This window comes from Mauremys mutica, chromosome 7, assembly GCF_020497125.1.
Source record: "Mauremys mutica isolate MM-2020 ecotype Southern chromosome 7, ASM2049712v1, whole genome shotgun sequence".
NCBI lineage: Eukaryota > Metazoa > Chordata > Testudines > Geoemydidae > Mauremys > Mauremys mutica.
In genome coordinates, this window is record NC_059078.1 from 101,380,151 (window position 1) to 101,387,551 (window position 7,401).

Sequence of the window (7,401 nt, forward strand, 5' to 3'; positions counted from 1 at the left end):
CCTCAGTGCTTGATGTCTCCGGCGGAGCCCCTGAGCCCCGCCCTGCTCAGAGCCGCGTGGTGAGGGGGCGGGGCTGGGAGCTCCGCTCCCTCCGCTCGGCGTGGAGCTCCCAGCCCCGCCCCCTCACCACGCGGCTCTGAGTGGGATGGAGCTGAGGCCCCGCCGGCCACACGCTGCCGCTGTTCCGGCGAGGTGCTGAGACTCCGGGCGAGGAGGGAGCCGGGGGTAAGAGGCTGGGGCCGGGGCCGGGGGGAAGCGGGACCCGCTGCCGAAGCGCAGCCCGGCGGCGGGGGGCCCCTTCCATTCCGGGACCCGCCGCCGAAGTGCCCCGAAGACCTGCGGCGGGGACCCCCCCCGCCGCACTTCGGCGGTAGGTCCCGCTTCGGCGGTAATTCGGCGGCGGGGGGCCCCCGCCGCGGGTCTTCGGGGAACTTCGGCGGCGGGTCCCGGAACAGAAGGGCCCCCCCGCCGCCGAAGACCCCGGGCCCCCGGAATCCTCTGGGCGGCCCTGACTGATACAAGGGGTTGAGTGGAATTAGAACTCCTGGGTTCTTTACTACGCACTGCCATTGTATTACTATATGACATTTAACCTCTCTGCGCCTCTGTTTACTCATATGTACAATAGGGATGATTGTACACATCATGAATGATGAGAGCTTATTAACAAAAGTTTAAGACTTTGGGGTGAAATGCACTGTAGTCTTGTCTCCAGTAGGGAATTTTTGTAAAATGTCTTACCAGTACATTTAGAAAGCAAACTGGATTGGCAATTAGCTATGGAGTATATCTCCTCTAAATAGGCAGTGGGCATGTATGTGAATCGTTTTGACTCCTTATAGAGTGAAAATCTCAGGTTTTCTTCCAAGATTTGCCGTTTTGCCTGGTTTCCATGGGCTTTAAAAATCTAATGTAAAACCAAGAATTGCAAGACCACATGAACATGGAAATAATAAAACCTCAAAGATGCAAATTTTCAGTCTGTAGGTCAACACCATTATCAACAAGATGGCCCAGTGCTTGCATGAGATCAGCTCATAGATGGAGAAAAGTAGACGGAAGCTAAATCTCAGCAAGATAGCGGTAATGCTAGGGGATAGAGGAAAGCCTTTTGAGGAGTTTGCAGTCTCCTTTGGTTAAAGGTGCACACTCACAATTTGTCCATTTAGTCCATAGCTCAGGGTTGCTCCTGGTTTCCTTGCTAACATTACGCTCTCAAAGAGCAGCATCCAGGAATGATGCTTTCTATCCTTTCTGGTTGGCTAGGAAAGTCTGTCGCATACTGGTGGATGATGACCTGGTGTGGAAAATGTGGAAATTGTTGGTAATATTTTATGGAAAATATGCATGACTCAGTTTACCCACTCACTTTGTATTCCTTCCCAGTAAATGTGAAAGAGTTAATTTTTCCTCTGGGCTGGAGGAATAAGATGTGGGTTGTTCATTATATAGGCAGGTCTCAGTTGTTATGAATGAACTATCAAGAACTGTCCACATACGGATGAAGTTGCTTTGGAGATACAATGGAGGACCAATGACCAGACATTAACTGTTAATAGCTAGGAGCCAAGGGAAACAGAACCTGTGAACACAGCAGGACTGAACTTGACACAAAGGACTAGGTGAGAGGTCACGTGGCTCTAAGATTGCTGCTGTGCAACCCAGAAGGCTTTGGAAAAGAGAGGCACGTAATGAAATTTTACATTTCCATACTCATCAAAGGACCCTTGAATACTGTATTTCAGTTGACTAGTAACTGCAGTCTTGTTTTGAAAATGCTGTCTTGCATTGCTGCAAATAGCTACTGGTTGTACTGCTTCCTACAGGGATAAAGTCTCTACCAGGGGTCTAAACTCATTTGGACCTGCTGGACAGCTACAGAAAGAAACATGGGTGCTGAATCTAGCAATCCAGTCTTGTGGAGCTGCCCTTGTGGAGGTCTAGGGCTTAGTGTGTTAAAGGAGGCAATTCAAGAGGCTGTATGATGCTTGGAGACACAGCTCATCCCATCAACCCTTGACCTCTGGCCTTAGTTATTCACACCTTCAGCACCTCTTGGCTGGATTACAGCAATGCTGTATACATGGGCATGAAGCCTTGAGCCCTTAGGAAATTCCAACTAGCACAGATCACTACAGTGCATCTCCTCAGTAACACAAGCTACTGTGAGCTCATCACAGCTGTCCGATGTTCTCTATACTAGCTTCCCCTAGAGTTTTGAATAAAGTTCAGGGTCTCAGTCCTTATTCTCAAGGCACTAAGTGGCCTCTGCCCAGGATATCTAAAAGATCACCTAAAGCTCAAGGATGAAGACTGGTCAAGAACTTCACACCTCAGACACAATAGAGGATAAGGCTTATCTGTGCATGAGACACAATCTTTTCAGGGCTAGTCCAAGACTGTGGAATGAATTCCCCCAGGAACTAAGGACCATCACAAACCTCATGACTTTCTGCTCCAAGTGGAAGGCAATTTTCTTTGACGTTCACTTCTCTAACAGAAACACATAGCAACATGTACATTTGCTAAATTTACCCCACTCTATCAAAAGAAGACACTCCACTACACCCACTTCTCCCCCTGGGAAAAGGATGAGAGAACAAACACCACATGACAGATGTTAGTCATGCACCCGAATGCACCACTGGTAGGAACTCAGCTTCTACACTGATGAGCACCATCTGAGAATCTATATAGAATAGAATTCTGTTTTTTGGGTTTGAAGCTAGGTTTCCCGGTCTTACTCTGATGAACATTTTACTCTTTTATGAGCATAAACCCATGTACATTTCATTAGTATGTGACCTTAAATGTGTTCTTACCTATGTGATGAGCAAATATGACTGAAAGTCTATGAAATCTTAGTAACACAAGGTATCCAGGACTTACAGAGACTCCTTGCTGCTTAGACTTCTCTATTTTCCAGAATGAAAAGAATTTGCACACTAAGATGTCAGCAAGAAAAGTTTTTTAAAACCATTTTTAAATCTTTGCAAGCACCTCATGAAGGTGAAGTGAAGCCCAGGAAGGGACAGCCTGGTGGCTGCCTGACCCTAAAGAAGCTCTTACCTGTGGCACCCACACCCATATGCACGTTTCTCATGGTGAGCACCATTGGCAGTGGCAAGGAGCAGCAGTGCTGGACGTCCCTCAAGTTTGGCTGCCTGCCCTCTGTCACAATTCAGGGCCGTGGGGCCAAAATTAAGTAAGTGACATTGTGACCTCCATGCATGTGGGGTCGCAGCAAGGCCCAGGTTTGGCCCCACATGGCCAAACCTGAGTGGGCACACTGAGAAGTGGGGCTGCCAGTAATACTCCTTCTCACTGTTGCCATGCAACCATCTCCTGCACAAGGGCTTCCCGAGGCCTGCCGGGCCTCACGCCACTTCCAGCAGCCTGTTCTTCTCTCAGGGATGGGGAGGGACTCTGCACGTGGGTGTTCAGGCTGGAAGGCAGGAACTGAGCACAGTGGTGACTCAGCTGGTGAGGCACTAGGGCCAGCAGCCGCAGCAGGGATGACTCCACAAGGACTGACTGTATGTACCGGGGGAAAAACTTCTGGGGGCGCCCTGAAAGAATGGAACAGGGATGATGTCAGCTAAAAAGAATGGGCCCTCAAAAAGTCTGAGCAGTCACGGTGCAGAGCTCCACCCCAACCTCAGGAGCTACATGAGGAGCCTGTATAGGAGACAGCCAGGGAGGCCGAGGACCTTGCCAGCACCATCCTTTGCATCTGAAGAACAACAGCACCAAATGAGCTTGGTAGGAAGAGGGGTCTCTGTTGTCCTTTGCCAGCGGGGGGGGGTTCTGCAAGGAGCTGCAGCCTATTGGGGAGGCACAGGTGAGACTTGGGGGCTCTTTTGGCCATAAGGGTAGCACAAGAGCCATTTGCCTGGGAGTCTGAGGGTAGAATGTATCATCCAACAAGGAGGAAGCTGTAGGGAGCTCTGAAATAGGTGGGGGATCATTCTGGCCAGTGGAGTAGAGAGGGTCCTCTGCATGGATTTGCAGCCTGGTGGGGGCTTTTGCCTGGTTAAGATCTCTGCTGCCTGTTGGAGGTGCCTTTGGCTGGCAGGGGAGGGATCTCTAATGGCTCTGCTGCCTGACAGTGTGTGGCCTTTTGGCTAGCAAGGGCTCTACTGCCTCATTGTTGGGGAGAGCTCAGCTTTATTCTGAGTGTCAACCGACACTGCCTGACAGTTGCTGACTGGAGCTCATTGATCTACAGATTTTCCTCCTCCCAGTGACAAAGGGGAAGGAAAAACCTAGGGGGGGAAGAAGAAAGGAAGTTCCCCTCACCACAGCAATGCAGGACCAGGGAACATACAGGAGTTTCTGAACCAGCCTTCCCTGGCTGATGATAATAGTCCACCAAACCCAACTGCAGGTTAGTGCATTTTTAATTTTGCCAAGAAAATTGGCCAGGCCCCATTCATTTACCCCCTCTCTGTGAACATGTAAAGAGGTTACAACAGCCTGAGGCAAATAGAAACTTTCTCACCCTGCACAGCTTGAGCAGGAAGTAAGAGGGGTACATATAAAAAATTGAGGCTAGTAGAACTTGAATTACATCTCCACATTGCACAGTGCTGCCAAAAGGATATTCCTCCTCCATGCATAATGAGCCAACCATCCCACGACATGGGAATTACCTGCCCTAGAAAGCCCTGGCTCTCCTGTGCAGAATAACATCCCAAAATATTGCATCTAGATGGAAAAGTATATGGCCAATGAAACCACAGACTTACTAATTCTGAATATAATGTACAGACCATTCAGAAACAAGTAACCCTTTTCAAAATTGGTTCTAGTTGCAAATGTCAGACCTTCTTCTACTGTATTGATTTTTGAAAAAAGTGATACATAAAACAATATAAATGTAAAGAACCTTTCTTTTTTTGTTTTACTGAATATTGTAGTTTGAGTTCCTCATGTGTGGGTTTAAAGGAGGTTCTGATTAAATTATAAAATAAAACTGACAGAAATACAACTAATGGACCTAATTCTACCCTCACAGACATCTATGCATCATCAATGTAGGCTGCACAGAAGTCACTGAGGGCAGAATCTGGCCCAGGAACCATGACCTTTTTAATAAAAAAAAACCAGCAGCAAGGTTTAAAAACAAAAAAAAGAAAGAAAGTTTAGATAGTTGTCCGGCAAAATCCATGTAATATATTCTTTTAACGGTCGTGTGTTATATTGACCACTAGAGGGCACCCACAGCATCCCTTTGGTTCTGTAGAACCTGCATTCTGAGAATGTGCATTGTAAATCCAACAACATGAAGTTTCAGACAGGAAGGTCGTGGTGGAAAGAGAGACAGATGAGGAAGAGATGATGCATTTTCCCGCCTTTTGGCTATGTATTTCTTTATGAGCTAACACCCACTGGCTTGGTGAAGTTAGTGCAGAATGTATGTCAGCAGCTTTGGGGGTGGTAAATTATTCTATAAAAATGTTGATGTTTAAACTGTGAAAGAAAAATCAGTGCATCTGTACCCGCTGGTCAGCATATGTGATGTGTAGCCCTCAGTGCCCAATCCACGGAGAATCCCGGTGCTAGAGAGTCTGGCACTCTCAGTCAAGCTGTGACAACTCAAGCTTTTGGTTCTGTGGTTCAGCCCCTGGTGTGATGATCACATAATTGGAGTCTTGTCAAGGACTGCTGTGAAATGAACTTTGAGTTATAGGTATAGTTATATTATACCTGCCATAGGTACAGATCTGTTACAGAAACTGGCACTTTAGCTCAAGCTGAAGAGATTAATGCTTTTCTTTCTGGAAGTCCCCAATTCAATCCCTAATGTGCCACCCATGCTAGTGTCGGTCACACATCCATTCACTGTTCAGGGTTCTATCATACTGTGTTCCTTGTAATCTGATGTTTTACAGAAAAAAGAGAGGAAAAATCAGCTGGAAACAACACTGATTTATTTACAGTGAAGGAATTTTATTCTTATTTTGCTCTGAAGTAAAACAAAACTTAAATGAAAACTCTGGGTTTTGGTGTCTGGTTTTGTTACCACTTTGGCATTGCCATGGCTAGTACATAATATGGCTAGCGTGGATGCAGTGAAATAATTGCTGCCTTCTAGTAGCATTTGATAAACACTTGATTCAAGAAATAATGGTTTTCCACATTAAGGACACTTCACAACATCTTACTGCCATGAACACTGCCGGCCGCTGCTTGTTGATTTGACATCATTATAGTTCCACTCAGTTACAAAAGAACAAATATAGGATTTCAAATCTACTGTGCTTGATCCTTAGTAATATTTCATACAATGTACACCAAAGATTGCATCAAAACTAAATTACTTATTGCATTCAAGTGCTAGCCTGATTTTTGGGGGTGAGCATGTATGCTGTCCACGGGAAGCAGATTTTATTACTGCATTATTAGTAAATAACATTAAGTATTTGACATGCAAAAATACATAGGATCAAAGCTGGTAAGTTTTGTTCTCACTGTTTATGGAAATTGTATTTACATTGCATGCCCTGCTCCTGACATCCAAGCTTAGATAAGATAATGGTTTGAAGTGTTTGGCCCGGGAACACAATGCTACAGTGAAAAGATGGGGCCTGATGCCGGGCAGGAGCCATCATATCTGGAATCCAAGGTCAGAGATGTAGACTTAGCTGCTGATTAGAGGCTGAGCAGTGAAGATGGTGCAGCTTAGAGCTGATTGCCACCAGCTGCTTGTTGGCAAAGGGCTGTGCTGCCTTGTTTGAGAGGCACATCATGACCCAGGTATGGGATAAGGGGAAGAATTCATTTTGGGCATAGGGACACTCAGGTCTGCCTAAAGTTTTGTTGGAGCTGAGCCTTTTAACCATACTCTCCCCCAGGGGCTGACTTTTACAAATGACATTCACTAAGAAACCCAAAGATCATTAATTAATAGCAGCAGCCTCCCGAGCCATGTGATCTCTGGAAGGTAATTGATCCTAGCTCTGCATCAGGCAGACTTCTACAGGGGAAGGTCAGCCAGCTACAGAACTTCTCCTCAGAAAGGTCACTTGCACAGTACTGGGGTGTGACACTTTCCTTGTTGCACAACATCCTAGCCCTATTCTCTCTCCCCACCACAATCATTGTCAGCTGTTATAAATCCACCTCAGGGGGTTCTAGGGACTTTCTTGTATGGCAAGGATAGGGGGAAAAGGAGAGACTTGAAGGGCTCTAGGGAAGTCTCCCTAATTGGGTTTGTATTAATGAAACAATGGCTGGGAATCTGGAAGCAGCTCTTGATTGCCATAGAGTGTTGCGGCTTGGGAAAGGAACCCTACCACAGATCATAAGTGAGTACAGAGCATTCCATTCTGGGGTGACAAGACAGCAAGTGTGAAAAATCGGTATGGGGGTGGGGGGTAATAGGAGCCTATATAAGAA

General features: G+C 46.5%; 1 long non-coding RNA gene across 1 annotated transcript; it reads left to right on the top strand.

Annotated features, from left to right (window-relative positions):
* Nucleotides 1-3,493: 3,493 nt before the first annotated feature.
* LOC123374374 lies at nt 3,494-5,787 on the top strand. The gene is made up of 3 exons (XR_006581083.1): nt 3,494-3,762; nt 4,229-4,387; nt 5,246-5,787. It is a non-coding gene; the product is annotated as an uncharacterized LOC123374374 (long non-coding RNA).
* Nucleotides 5,788-7,401: the final 1,614 nt, after the last annotated feature.